General features: G+C 46.4%; 1 long non-coding RNA gene across 1 annotated transcript; it reads left to right on the forward strand.

Annotated features, from left to right (window-relative positions):
• The first annotated feature begins 8084 nt into the window (after positions 1-8084).
• LOC132015428 (uncharacterized) lies at positions 8085-15471 on the forward strand. The gene is made up of 4 exons (XR_009403675.1): positions 8085-8330; positions 8695-8753; positions 9276-9369; positions 15258-15471. It is a non-coding gene; the product is annotated as an uncharacterized LOC132015428 (long non-coding RNA).
• Positions 15472-15840: the final 369 nt, after the last annotated feature.

The raw sequence follows: 15840 nt of genomic DNA on the forward strand, positions 1-15840 counted from the left end.
TTAGGTTTATTCCCAGGTATCTCATTGTTCTTGGTGCTATAGTAAATGGAATCAATTCTCTAATTTCCCTTTATGTATAAGAAAGTAACTGATTTCTGTACATTGATTTTGTATCCTGCCACTTTATTGAATTGTTGTATGAGTTCTGGTAGTTTGGGGTGGAGTCTTTTTGGTTTTCCATAGAAAGTATCACATCACCTGCGAAGAAAGAGGGTTTGACTTCATCATTGCCAGTTTGAATACCTTTTATTTCTCTTTGTTGTCTGATTGCTGTTGCTAGGACTTCTAGTACTATGTTGAACAAGAGTGGTGAGAGTGGGCATCCTTGTTGTGTTCCTGATCTCAAAGGGAAGGCTGTCAGCTTTTCCCCATTGAGGATGATATTCACTGTGGGTTTTTCATAGATAGATTTTATGAAGTTGAGGAATGTTCCCTCTATCCCTACACTTTGAAGCATTTTAATCAGGAACGGATGTTTTATTTTGTCAAATGCTTTTTCTGCATCAATTGAGAGGACCATGTGGTTCTTCTCTCTTCTCGTATTGATTTGTTCTATCACATTGATTGATTTGTGAATGTTGAACCACCCTTGCAGATTTTAAAATGGAGACCATACTTAACATTTACATAGAGCTTTATAATATCCAAAGTACATTCACCCATGTTATCCCATCTGCCTTCTTCCAGTGCCTTGGGTGAGATGGGCATTCTGATACCACCTTACAGATCAGGAGAGAAAAATACCAATGGTCAATACTATTTGACTAAGTCTCCATCAGCACTAAAAGCAGATCCAGGGCAACTTCTCAGTCCCTGATCCCAGCAAAGGCTGAATCTCACCTCCCTTATGCCCATTGCATGCAAGTGATTAGTGAATTGTGGGCAGTTCACTATAGCAAAGATGGCATGACACAGGCCTGCGGGCAATCATACCACACACATTAAGTTCATGAACATTAATGGAACAGCAAGGAAGAAGAAAATTCCTTTCCCAAAGAGATGAAAACCTATTTAATTGGTGTCAGAGGGCAACATATTTGGAACATGATTGATTCTTGGCAGTCCCATCACAAAGGGCGGTAGGTGTTTCTAAGTGAAAACTATCACCCCCCCAGCAGGTGCATTTTCCACTGAGATGAATTCCTGAGTACCAGATGACATGTGATGGGTAAGCATCATGAGTGCTCAAAGGGCATTTAGGTACCATCTGTGCAACTTGGTTTGGGTATCAAAATCCTCAGACAGGAAGTGAACAGCAATGATATTATTAAAATATAAGAAAAACAGAAGTCTCTTTCCCTCTGGAGCAAAAGTGTATGTGGAGAAAACATCTGGGGGTGTCAGTTCAGTCACAGATCCCTGAGCGTCATCCCCTCCACCACTGTGCCCCCTGTCACACACCCATAAACATCTACACAAACATTCATAGGCTAATATGCAGTATGGGCCACCAGCAGTTATGTTCCTACAATGACACCCTGCTCTCCTGACCATTGGTGGTGTGGGAACAGAACTGGACCCCTGACTCAGACTGGATTACTCAGCTCCTCTTTCTCTGGAAGTGAAATCAAGGGACAATGCCAATGAGAAAAGACTGCTGAGTGATGTGGGCAATGAGGCTCTGTAAGGAAAGACCACAGACTCGGGCTGGATGGACTCCTACCATCTTTCTCCTCTTCTTAAACTTCCCTAGGCTTTTTCTTTGCCCTAAGGAGCCACAACCTCAGTGTCTTCCAATAAATTCCACTCTGGGCCTAAGCTAATTTGAAGTGGGCGTCTGATATTGGCAACCCAAAGAGTCTCAACAAAACTGGGAAAGAGTGGTGCCTGGGTGGCTCCGTTGGTCAAGTGTCTGCCTTCAGCTCGGGTCATGATCTCAGGGTCCTGGGATTGAGCCCCATGTCAGGCTTCCTGGGAGTCTGTTTCTCCCTCTCCATCTGGTGCCATCCTCTTCTTGTGCTTGCTCTCTTTCAAATAAATAAGTTAAATTAAAAAAAAAAAACCCACAAACCTGTGAGAGAGACCCAGGCAAAGGATAACACACTCTCCTAATGCTTTTTCTTCATGCCTATGATTTATTAAGTGAAACCATACACAAGTGGATCCCATGAAACCAATTTAAAAAAATGATAATTCACAAATTGAAATACTCTAAAAAAAGTGATTTCTCAGAAAGTCCCATAGCCTTTAAATAGCAGGTCTTAGAAAATACACTCTGTGCTTTTAAGTGTATGTGTGTATGCATGTGTGCATTCAAACCAGTAAGCCAAACAAAAGTTTGCATGGATCAAGCATAAAAAATATGGAAAAGCAGAATGGTTACTGTAAAGCAACTCATAATACCTACAGGCATATGGAGCAAGTGCAGGCAGGAAAAGAATGCTTACTTCAGAGAATCTATTCAGACTTACGCTCTGCAGCCAACATAAATATGAGAAATATTCTAAGCACTTCTATCGTCTTTGGCAAAAAAGAGTAAGAAAGAGAGAGGCCTTTAATACACTTGCACTCCACTGGCTACTCAGGAAGCCAGAAGTAGCCCAGAGTCATGAAATATAAAAATTCACAGGCAGCTTTGAAGTTACCATGACTTTGCCTCTCGGAGCATCCATACCCGCATAAAGCAATGGGGGTGATCAGGGAATCCGCTTCATGGGCTGATGGGATGGATTTAATGAAACAATGCGGGCAAAGAGCTTATTGGTGTGTGGCATGCGGCAGGAAATTATTACGGTCACTCTGATTGCTGTCATGAACACTGGGGTCCCACTTTCCCCGAGCCCTGCACGCACCCAGGAGCAGGCAGACTGTGGGGCTGTTCTGCAGGGTGTGCATGGTGGCCAGTGTTCTGCCTGCACAGGTTTCTGCCTTGGGAAGCCCAGCTGGTAGCCAGCCACCCCCTCCCTGCCGCCACCCACATTAAGAGGGTGATCGCTAGCATGGAGATTTTGTGTCCCGGCATCATGTTTGCGGATATGCAAGAGTTCTTTATCTCTAGCAATATACTTTAAAGAAAAATGAGCTCAAGCTATGGACCAGGAAATGAGAAACCTCTGTTTTCAAGCCTAACCTGCCCAAGGATGGTGCCCTGACCCCAAGATGGAAGCCCTAAGGATGAAGAGAGATGACTGGCTCTTAGTTAATGACCCCGGAGAGACCTCCCCAGTGAAAACATTCTATAAAGTCTCCCCACAAAGCTAGTCATTTTCTTCGGATCCCAGGAAGCCTGCACTGTCGCATGAATGGTGCTGTAGGCAACGTATTGATTTTGCTCCCCTCCACCACCTTTCAAATACTCAAAAACTGGAAGATTAATTGAACTGCTGAGATGAATGGAGTTATATACACCAGCTCATTTTCCAGTGGTCAGCATGACCTTTTGTAAAAGTGTCTGTTCAGCGTTTGAAAGTGCATGTTTTCTAACATCTCCCAGTGAAATACATATGAGGAAGTAGGGCTTGACAATGATTTTCTTTTGTGCTGACAAACTGGGAAGTGGGAGATGTTTGTTTGCCCCAGAGTCAGAAAAAGAACAACCAATTTGGAAGTCTGAGAATATCAAAATTGACTTATAACAGCAGATAATGCTTCCTATGTAATTTCATTTAACTGGTTATTCAGCTCTTTTTTGAAAGGTGTTATTAAGCTTGTTAGTGATTCTTGAAGGGATCGGCTTCATTCAGCAACTAAACAATTAGACCTTGGAATATTTAAAAAGATTACAAGCCCATGAGCAGGGCGGCAAAGGGCTCTGCAATGCATCTCAGAAATCAATTGGCAGAGAAAACGATTTTCCAATTACCATGAATGGCTGTTTTTTCCAATGAGAGACAGTCATTGTATAAATACATTGGATATGTATATTATTTTTATTATTTATATTCCAGATAAGTTAAAAGAAGAAAAGGACCCATTTTAAGAACTAACCACTGTTAATATCTTGCTTTAACCTTTCTATGGCTTTGTGGAGTGTGATCTGGTGATGAAGGGCATGGGGCACAGAGTCAGAATCACTGGATTTGTGTGGTAGCTCTCTTACTTACTGACTCTGGTATCTGGAGAAATCACTTACACTTTACTTGGTTCAATTTGCCTCATCAGCATAATTGGGATAAAAACAGTAGCTTCCTTCTAGTTCTTTAGGAAGTTCAAGGGAAATATGTATAAAGTCTTAAATCAGTGCCTGGAACCTTGGAAGTGTTCATTAAATATGAGCTATTTTATATATCTTATATATATGGTATATAATTAAAATGGAATTTTATTATAGATACTGTTTTACAACCAATTTTTTTAATTTAATAGCATATTGTACAGATTTTTCTGTTTTCATACACTCATGTCTCTTCCTTTTTAATGGCTGTGTAAGGGACCACAAGTGTTTGACAAAGGACTGGCTAGGATCAAGCATGATGGCACTGTGTGCCCACCACTGGTTGGGTTTGGGCACTATCTACATCAGTGTTGTGATTTATGGCATTAAAAATTTTACCTAGGGGCACCAGGGGGTCTCGGTCAGTTAAGCGTCTACCTTCAGCTCAGGTCATGATCCCAGGGTCCTGGGATCAAGCCATGCGTCGGGCCCCCTGCTCAGCAGGGAGCCTGCTTCTCCTGCTCCTCTCTGCTCCCTATCTCTGCCCCTGTCTCTCTCAAATAAATAAATAAAATCTTTAAAAGTGGAAGTGAAAAACTTAATATCTATCAATGATAACAATTATTGGTCTTATAAAGGGCACCACCCTTGAGACAAAGATGGAAAGCAATGTATATTTGATTTTGAAGCGTGTATAAAAATGTTCTCATAGGCTTGTCTAGGTAGAAATTTCATAGTTTATCCCTCAGAGAATAGAAGACCTCTTCCAAAACATACCATTTATTTTTTACTTTCACGTGTTTGATGGATGTCCAAAAGGAAGGTGCTGATGGCAGGCACCTCTCTAGAGCTTTCGGAGGAGACACGAGTACAGTGCAGGGGGCAAGGCTCTGAGGAGAGGGATGGGCAGACAGAGCAGTGTGGAATACACAGGCTGTCCTGGTGCTGGGGTCCTTCAGTGCTGAATTCCCAGTACCCTCACCAGAGGACTGTTCCCTGATGACTGATAGACCAGGCACACAGTGGGGGGTGTTGGTGTGAGGTCTGGAGAAGAGACACAAACCAAGAGTTTTAGAAGGGACCCTTGAGGCCAGTAACATGCTCTTGGATGGAAACAGCTGTTTGGCTTCATTGTTGGGTAAGGACAGAGGGGGAAAGGGTGTGAAGAAGTGTGCTCTACAGAAATGAGGCAGAAATACCTCTTGTAGGTCTAGTACGCCCACACATAGTAAGTGTTCATTGAACGTTGAGTAGATGAATGAATGGACTCGCTTTTGTCAAGTAAAGTAAGGGAGCTATTTGTATAGTCAACAAAGATGCCCTGGCTGTTCTCTTTATTTATTTATTTATTTATTTGTTTGTTTGTTTATTTGTTTATTTTTTTTTTTAAGATTTTATTTATTTATTTGACAGAGAGAAATCACAAGTAGTCGGAGAGGCAGGCAGAGAGAGAGACACGGAAGCAGGCTCCCTGCTGAGCAGAGAGCCCGATGCGGGACTCGATCCCAGGACCCTGAGATCATGACCTGAGCCGAAGGCAGCGGCTTAACCCACTGAGCCACCCAGGCGCCCTATTTGTTTATTTTTAATCTACTGTCATTTAGAGGAGAGGGGATGAAGGGAACTGGCATCTGGAGGTTGGTTATTCAGAGACAATGTGATGGCACCTTAGCCTGGCAGAGTACACAACCTGTGCAGCTGGACATGATGGTCCTTTCTGTTGGGTGCCTTCTGTGTTTGCAGTACTGTGTTACATGTCATCACATCATAGTAAGCCATCCTCAGATCCTGTGAGGGGAGGATTATCCCCATTTTGCAACTAAAGGAATACTCATTTAGAAAGTTGAATGTCCAAAGATGGCACAACCAGGAAGGAAGTGGTTGGACTGGAATGGGAACTCAGATCTGGGTCTAAGTCTGCTAAACTCCCTGCTGAGCTCTTGCAGTCCTCTCAGAGCATTTGGATTCAAACACATTTAAACACACACCGACTGTCCCCTGCAAAATCACAAAATGTACACAATACACAGAAGTCCTGCATTTCTTCCCTGAGAAATGCTCTGTGTGCCTTACCTTGGGTATCAGAGCTCCACTTCCCCAAAGTTTGGGAAGAATCTTGGCTCTAGCAGGAGCCTGGGTTCTTTGATCTTGAGTCACAAGCCCTCATTTGAATTTGCTTCCTTGGTTAGCCCCAGAATCTTTCCTCCCTTGTTATACCTTGCGGGTTCTTTCTTTCTTTCTTTTTTTTTTTTTTTTAAATCTTTGTGTGAGTGTGCCTAATGCTCAGTGTCCTCACAGCTGGGGCTGAAATTCTACCACTGAGCTAGTAAAGCTTCAAAAGAGGAAATGTAAGGAAGGCCCATACCACCCAAGAGGAGGTTACTGGTGAGCATCAGAACAAAGGTACAGAACTGCGGGGAGCCAGTAAAGATGGGCTGCCTGCCCCATCCTTCCCTCTTGCATAAAGACATGCTCAGGACACAGAAGGATGCTCATGGGGGCTCTCCAGGAGGCCCAGGCCTGGGGTGAGGCAGGGGACACCCTCCCGTGGCCACTGGGCCTTTGCAATCTGGGGCAGGAGATTCATACCATGAGGGCTGGAGGGGCATGGCATTATTTCTCTGTCTCCTTCAAGGACTCCTCTTGTCTCCTTGGGGGTGGGGGGGCTCACTGTGGGTTGTGGTCCTCTGTTTACTGCTGATCTGTGTGATGGTTTTATCCCCAGCGCTCTCTCTGGCAGGGTACTCACGCTGTGCCTTTCATCCCTGGGGCGCCGGATGGTCACTGACGGTGTTTCTGGTATCTTGGTGCAGAGGTCTTTTTCTTCCCTGCCTGGAGCAGCTTGGTGCTGGCTCAGGAACAGTCTTGCCAAGTCCACAGGGAGTAGACTTCTAGCTTAGGGCTGGAGGCCTGGCAGGGAATGGGAGACAGAGCAGTCTGGGGTAGGAAGCTCTGGGTGGGGTTGGGGGAACCCTGAGAGTCCAAGATGCTTTAGCTGTAGAGGGGAGAGACAAGGAGGAAGAAGAAGGACAGGACGAGAAGGAGGAGGAGGAGGAGTTATTTTCCCTCTTAAGAACAATAAGAAAATCACAGTGCCCATAGTGATGGTTGTACTAGTAATAGCTGTAGGTTGTTGACCTTGACCGTGCTCGCAATGCACCAGGCACTGTTCCTAACGTGCTACAGATATTCACTCACATGGTCCTGTGAGGCGGGCACAACGCTCCCCCCATCACATTGGTGGGGAAACTGAGACACGCAGAGGGAAGTTCACAGATCCTAACCCACTTCTCTCCTTTCCATTTTCACTAAGAGGGTGAGTTATTTATTTAAAAATAAACGCAAAAAAGGCAAATGAATACTTAACATCTCTTTCCCAGCCGCCCTCAGGAAAGCCCTGTGCCCTGTTGCTGAGTGTCTGAAAGGCATTTACACACGTGACCCAGGAAAGAAAGGGGGCTTTGAGCTTCACCTTCTGGGAGAGGCTGAACCCTCAGAGAGAAGCTGGAGTTGGTGCTTGATGAAGAGAAGGGGCTGCCTTCTTAGGGGTCCTGCCCCAGCTGGAAACATGGGTCCCCCTTCCACATTGTGCCCTGAGGGCCAATGGCTGCCTGTGGCTCAGGCACACTGGGAAGAGGGCATCTAGGTCATTCTGTGGAGGCAGCTATCGCAAAAACAAGCAACAAGGGGGAATCTCAAGAGAAAGAATCAAGAGAAAATGGTCTCTTCCCAGTTAGATGCCGGCCTGATGAGCAAAGTACAGGGAGGCTCTCGCCAGCCCCCCGCCCCCTTCATGTGGTTCCTCCTCCGCCACTCGGCTTCAAGTTCAAAACCCCAGTGCTCTCCCTGACCCTCCACTCCTCATCCCCTACGTGGCGTGGGGACTGCGGAGAGCAGGGCAGTGTAAACAGAAAGAAAAGCGGAGAGAGGCCTCGAGGTGCTGGTGGGGCGGCTTTGAATGCCAGCGGGGGAGGCTGTAGCACAGCTGCCAGGTCGGGGTGTGGGGGGGTGACCCGAAGCTTTTTCACAAAGAGAGAGTGAGCAGAGCTGTAAAAGGAGTCTGGTCTGGAAGTGAGTCCTTGATTTAAGGCGAGTGCCAATGAGAACCCCGTAGTGGATAAGGTCCGTGGGGACTGAATCCTGTTAAGGGACAGCACATGAGGGAGGAGAAACCTAAAGTTACCCGCAAGGCCACGGTGAGAAACAAAATGCCTCCAGGGACCAGGCAGCCACACAGGTGAGTGAAGCAGCAAAATGGGGATGTCATGCTCTGAAGGGACTGTCCCTATTCACAGTCCTGGCCAGACACAGCCTTGTGGGTCCCCTGTCCCATGTATTAGGACTGAAGTTTGAAGAAAATCCCAAACCTCTTGGACCTTAAAGCATAATTGTTACAGCTCACACAAGGCTCACACAAGGCTCTGTGCTCAGCCTTGAGAATCCCTAAATTCAGGGAGAAGAGGAAGAGGACAAGTGAAGGAGACAGCAGGGAGCGCTCCAGAAGCAGAAGGCAGGCAGGAAAGCCCAGACCCAGGTGGCTGTGGGCGGGAGGAGGTGGGGACACAGGCCACCCCAGGAAGGGCTGTTTCCTCCATGCTCAGGATGCTGTCTGTGACCTTCCAGAGACTGAGTCAGCAGAGGAACTGAAATCAAAGACAAGGTAAAGGGGCTGGGGCGGGGGCGGGGGTGGAAGCAGATGCAGTGGGCGGCCCACTCCCCTTCTCCAAAGTGTGGCTTTGGAAATGAGATTCATTTCATCCCCATTAGTGTCATTCATTTCTGTGGATGCTCTCAGTTCGTCCACAATCTCTGCCTTCCCCCCTGTTCAAGGCTATTCCCAGGGAGAAAACAAGAAACAGCTCAGTTGGGCTCTTCTTTCCAAATTTTCTTCAAGGAGGGAAGACCAGAACAGCTGAGTTTCTCCCAAGCTGCAGCCTCGAGTCTGGCCACAGAAATGAGCTCCAGCTGGATGTCCGGCGGGTGGCGGCGGGGTGGGGGTGGGGGTCGGGGGATGAGGCTTCTGTCCTTCCACATGAGGTCTTTCGCAGACTTGCACGGGCTTGGGGACCTGTGAGGTCTCCCCTACCCCTGCAGAGAAGATCCACTTTCCTTCCTGCTATTCTCTTCTCAAAGGCGCCTCCAGGTTGGATACCGTAATGACACTTTTCTATTCTCTCTATAGAGCAGAACGTAGCGGCCCAGGGAAGGTCTCTCAGATCTCTTCTTGTGGGGACCAAGGTCAACTGATGGCCCAGTTGCTGGCCCTGAAGGTGGCTGTAAGTCTGTGGAAGCTATACTTTATATGCCCATGCGCATGTCGGGGACGCTGAGGCAAGTCCGTTCCTGCAAGGTACCCGGCTCCTGGAACACGTACAGAGCTAGAGAACTCCTCCTGGTCTCGCTGAAACTCTCTGGGAACACCAGTTTTGGGCTAAAGACTGCCACCCATCTTTCTTTTCCCCTCCCATTCACAAGTGTCAGACGTACCTCGGGACCTGCTGGCGCTCCCAGACCCCACTCTTCACGGGTGTCCCCCAAACCAACCGCTCACGTGCTTGTCCCATCTTGCCGCTGATTTTGGTGGAACTGAGCAGACACAGTCCAGTGGAAGGAGAGGGTTAGCCATTAGGAGTTGGGGTAGTATTTCAAGAGGTACTAGCAGGAGAATAACAGATTTGGAGTCACAAACCCTGGGCTAGGTCCCTTATTAGATCTGCAATCTTGAGCCCCTACAATGGAAATAAGAACAGGAGTACTAATAGGTACTAATGAGATTACTGCTGGTTTATTATAAAGGAAACCACATAGGAACTACCAAGCAGAAGAGATGCATAGGATAAAGCGTGGAGGGGCTTGGAGCTTCCATGTCCCCTCTGGGTGTGCCACCCTTCTAGAATTTCCATGTGTTTACCAACCGAGAAGCTCCCCAATTTCCATCATTTAGAAGGTTTCCCGGAGGCTCGATGGTGTGGGTGTGATTCATTAAATCACTGTCCATGGCGATTAACTCCATCTCCAGACCCTCTCCCCGCTCTGTAACTAGCAGCTGCAAGTTCCCACCGTCTAGTCACATGGTTGGTTCCTGGCAAGAAACCCCGCCCTAAAATGCTCTAGGAGCCCACCAAGAGTCTGCTCAGTAACATAAACTCGGGTGTGGTTGTTGTGAATAAAAAAAGATGCCCCTCTCATTCCTAACACTCAGGGAATTCCCTTCTCTCTCTCTCTCTCTCTCTGACCCTCCTGCAGTGAACACATAGCATAATCTGCTCAAGAAGGAGCCACTTTGTAGCCTCTCATGAAGGACCTACTTTGTAGCTTCTCCTGAGGGACCTACTTCATAGCTTCTCACATTTTCCGTACTACCCAAGAGCCCTGACCAGACCCCTCTGCTCATCCCATGACTTCCTATTTTCTCTCAAGCATATCTTTTCATCAATCTTTGTTCAGTAAAACTGACATGTGCCCAACAGAACTTTATTCCCTCACCGTTGAGGAGGTCAGAGGTCTGAGGTGCAGACGTCAGTGGGGCCATATTCCCCCTAAGGCTCAGGGTAGGATCCTTCCTTGCCTCTTCCCAGCTTTGAGGGTCTTCACCGCCCCAATCTTTGCCTCCATCACCAGCTGGCCTTCTTCCTGGTGTGTCCTTCACTCTAAAACTCCCTCTCAGGATGGGGCCACTAGTCACTGAATTCCTTATCTGGTATGACTGCATTTTAACTTGGTTATATCTCTCAAGACCTTATTTCCAAAAGGTCATATTCACAGGCAAAAGGGGATAAGACGTGAACATGACTTTTGAGAGGGTACAATTCAATCCACGACGGGGCACACAGTCAACTAACAGAGGCCGGGCTGCCATTAGAGTCATGACTCAATCAACAAAATCAAATAAGGACCGACACCAACAGTGTGACTTTCCAAGCATTAATGTAATCCCCACGGCCCCTTCGAAGGGAAACCATTGCTCCTCTAGTTTCGCATTTTGTTGGAGGAAAACTTTGTATGACTGAGCACTTGTACATGGTTATGCTTAGCTAATGTTATGCAGGGCCCTGGGCATGGTGTCTTATCTGAAATGCAGCCCCAGAGCTGGCTGACTGTCCTCCTGAGTCCAAAGATAGTGAAGACACTTAGTTTCCCCATCCTTCATGGACACCCTAGCCCAGCAACAGGGCCTTTGCAGCCTGCTTCCCCTGTCTCCCAGCACGGTCACCGGAGGGCTGTGCTCACCCTGGAGTTCCTGGTTGGGGACTAGAAGCGGATGTCGGCTCTGGAGTCTGAACACTGCTCTCGGGTTCCTGCCACAGACGACTTGGGCAGGCACCGAGCGGAAGGAAGCTCGGCTCCTTCTGATTTTCAAACTAAAGCTTTTAGAGGACAAATGAATCTACCTGCTTAACTCTGATGTGCTTTCCTGCCACCTGCCCCACCCTCACCCCCCTCAAAAGTGTCCCACCTTTTCATCAGTCTTGCCAGAGACTCCTGGGAGCTCTGCCAGGGGTGATGGAAATCCATGGAAAAGGGACAGAAAGAAAAGTCAGACGATCTTGCCACATGAATAAAGTCCTAAGCACTAGATATAATGACCCGAAGTCGTGGGATTTTTTAAAATATTCCTCCATCTGAGAGAGAGGAGAAAGAGAGAGAGCACCAGCAAGCTTAAAACACCTAAGAATCTTTTTGGAACTACATGGTGGGGGTGCAGGGAAGGAAAAAGATGTTCTGATTTAATTCCTACATTATAGTGAAAGCAATTGTCCTGTGTGTGTCATTATTTTCCCATTATCTTAATACCTCGGTTAATGAAGATTTGGAGAGCCCGCTCCTGCAGCCGCGGGAGCTAAGCAGCTAGAGCCTCCCCTCCCCAGTGTGGTGTGGACAGACTCAGCTTCTCTGCAGACCCTGGTCTTCTGCATACCAGGCTCACCAGTGTCTTCTGCTTCCATGAGTGGGCTGCCACTGCAGACCTATTGGGAATGGAAAGCAACGTGGGGAGGAGTCATAGCAGTGGAGTGGAAGCAGTCTCGTGCCTTTGGGTTGGTGCACGGCCTCTAGAGAGAACTGGTCTTGGGTATCACAGGCACTCATGGATGGAACAGTTCGTACATGACACAGAATAAAGAAGTGACGCTTCCTTCTGTGTGAGGACACACAGTTGTGAAACATGCACATTGTCAGACTCCATCCTTTCCTGCATATAAATAACAATGCCAGAATCTGCCGAGTCAGCTTTCTTTGTCCTCAGCACCTCTGCCTGATTTCTGAGCGCAGAGAGAGCAAGACCCATGCAAAGAGAGACCAGACAGCTTCATGCGAAAGGCGAAAATGCAACTGGTCAAATGGGTCACGATGGGGGGACAGTTGCAGGGACAGACCTGAATGGATGAGCGGGAGGGCACCATGGCTTAGGAGAGCAAGAAAGCCCTCGGTGCTGGGTGGCAGAGAAGGGAAGAAAACAAAAAGTTACAAAGTATTGTTGGGGACTTCGCCCTGGGAGCCCACCAGCATGGGCTGAGAGACCTTCCCCCCCTACTAAAATTAAATCCCCCACAAGGTTGCAGCTCTTCAGATGTGGAATTCCTCTGAATGGGTCCACATGGGTCCCAGTTTTATGAACCAAGTATCTTATTTGTTGACTTCTCTTTGCCCATCTACCATCCCGGCACTGGAGCTGGTCAGAAGGGGTGAGAACATAGAATTATGGGCTTTCAGAGGATGAAGGCACATCAGAGATGATCCAGTCTAACCTCCCACTTAATTCAGGGAACTTTCACCATCCCTTAGCCCACCTTCTGCTGGGAGAGGTTCAATAAGGCAACCTCAGGTCCAGTCTAGAGCCTCCTTATCCTGAATCTCAAGTCTCGTGTCAGAAGGCTTGGCTTCCAGACACTTAAGATCATTGAACCCTTACTCCCAGAGTCTCAGGTCCCCATCTGGAAAAAGGTCACCACGGAGCCTCCTTCGGGTCTGGAAAGGGACTAAAATGACACAATCATTGTGGTGTGCTCAGAGAGGTAATGCAGATTCTGAGTGATGCCTTGTGACCCAGTGCCCTTGAGCGGGGTCTATGTGCTGACCAAGTAAATACCCAGTCATTTTCAAGGGGGGGAGAAGGGCACCAGTGTGGAAACACAAGTAGAATAAGTGACCCGACAGAGTCCTGCATCGAAAGTAAGTTCTGCCAAGATGCTAACACACAACTAGGTTTAATTTATTTGGAAGAAGCAATTTCCAAAGCTCACCTGTACCTGGTGGAGAGAAGCTTAGACATCCAACACTGCTAAACCAAAATCATTCCATTTATAGTGCTTTTTAGTAGCTACTCTAGATATCCTCATATTTAATGCATTTGGTATCTAAGTAAGAATCTATTCTGGGAATTGAGAGTCTTAGAAAACCCACCAGTAAAAATAGCGGGGAAAAAAGTTGCAAGGAAAACATTGCAAAATAATTACTTAAGCCTGGAGGAATTAGAGATGAGATTTTCTTTCTTCTCTCCGCATATCAAAACCTTCTACCGTCAAGTTCCAGTATGTTAATGGTAACCAGTAATTGTGTTATAATCACAGGACAATTTAACTGCTAGCTTTGTGTGGGCTCCTATGTCAATTCCTTCACCTTGAACTGTCTCAGATTCTCATCTTGAAAGCCAAGCAATTCAAACAGGTGCTACAGGAGGGCCTTTCTCAGAACAACCCTATTATTCTGGGAGATGAAAATTTCACTTACAGGGAATAGATTGGCACCCATTCAAAAAAGCTTTCGCCTGCACAGCCAGACAATTTTCCATAGAAAAATCACACATTTCATTAACAACTGTATGCATCTTGCATCAGAAATAATAAGCGAAAGGGTGATAGATAGATGTTTTGAGTCTTGGAAATCTTTGGCGGATAGAAGAGCTATCAAATTGCGCCCGGCCATGAGAGGACAGGTGCTATTACATAGCACGTTCATGCCTGGTTTACCAGGTGAAAATTGCACCTCTCAGATGAGTTAGTTTCCTTGGAGTCCACCTCCTTTCTGGTGTGTGAGGCTCACGGCCGCTCATCAGACACACACCCAGAGTCCTTATTTGTTCCAAGGTCCCTGCAAAGGCCCGAGACTGCGGGAATGGTCCCGGCGCCATGATATAGACCAAGACACAGTTTCTTTGCACTGAAATGCCTTTGTAATTTGCATAGATCATAAATAGCAAACTACATCTCACAGGCAAAACCAAAACAAAAAATAAATTCACGAACGGCAGGTGTTTCTGCATCTAATTTTAAAATATAATTTACATAAAATAGAACATTCCCTACACACTTGGAGAATTTGAAGAAAATCTGTGTTAATCCTTGGAGTGCTGGATTTTGTTGAGTGATGTGATTAAAAAAAAAATAATAATAATACAGTATTTGGAGCCAGGCAAACTGGCTTGCTAGCTCTGAAGCTAAGTACTTTTGTCCTCTGGGATTCAATTTGTTCATCTGTAAAATGGGCAGGAAGTAGGTTTCTGTCTCTTCCCTTGGACAACCTTATGTACCATTAATTAGGGGATAAGCCCTATAAAGTCTTTGAAATATTTTCTATGTTTCTATATTTCCTTTCAAGCATTTTCTGGTACATATGGTAGCAACAAATATCCATCTTAAGCTGGGCTTTTTGCCTGAGAATCAAAGGAATGAGGAAAAGACACTAGGGTTTCTCACCACTGTGATGACTAATTTGCTAAGGCATTTAAATTAATAGCAGACCCCAGATCCTAATCCTCTGATTCAATAAGGGAATAAAGGCATTTATATTCTACCAACAGTTATTTATGCTGTTATCTTGCTGCTGCTTTGAGAGTGAAGCTAATTCTTGTACACATATATAACCCCCATTCAACACAGACTTTTCATACATGCAGGGCTATGCTGAATGATTGAATACATACTGTCTCTACTGGGGGTAGAGAGAAGAAAATATATGCATTTTCTTTTCTTTTTTTTTTTTTTTTTTTTAAGATTTTGCTCATTGAGAAAGAGAGAGCACAAACAGGGTGAGGGGTAGAGGGAGAAGCAGACTCCCTACTGAGCAGGGAGCCTGATGAGGACTCCATCCCGGGACTCTGGGATCATAGCCTGAACTGAAGGTAGATGCTTGACTAAAAATATATGCATTTCAAATTTTTTTTAAGGTTTTCTGGATGGGAGATTAATAAAAGCACGGTGCTCCCACAGCCACCCGCCCATACCTCCCCGAAGCTGAAGCCTGTGTCAATGATTGACCGAAGCAAGAAATGCCAGAAACTTACTTTCGAGCTTCTCTTGATCCACGGGAAGCCATGGGGCCTAGTCTGGTCTAGAGACTTCAGAGGAAATATGCTGAGGGTCTTCTGGGAAAGCTCTCCGTCCCTGCGATTCAGGATGAAGCCTCACTCTTGCTTTTGGACTTTGGGACTCACAGAAGAGCAGAGGCACCAAGTCAGTGTCCAGATATCTCTGAGTTGTTGATCCAGTTCCAAAAAGCAACTCCTTGAGGCCCCTGAGCGGCACAGTTGGTGGGGTGTCCGACTCTTGGTTTCAGTGTTGGTTGTGGCCTCTGGGCTGTGGGATGGACCGTGGGGTTCTGCACTCAACATGGAGTCTGCTCGAGATTCTCTCTCCCTCTCTGTTCGTGCCTCCCACTCATGCGCGCGTGCTCTCTCGCCCTCTCTCTCTCTCTCTCCCTCAAATAAATAAATAAATAAATCTATTTTAAAAAGTCAACTTTTAGAACTT

This window comes from Mustela nigripes, chromosome 4, assembly GCF_022355385.1.
Source record: "Mustela nigripes isolate SB6536 chromosome 4, MUSNIG.SB6536, whole genome shotgun sequence".
Taxonomy (NCBI): domain Eukaryota; kingdom Metazoa; phylum Chordata; class Mammalia; order Carnivora; family Mustelidae; genus Mustela; species Mustela nigripes.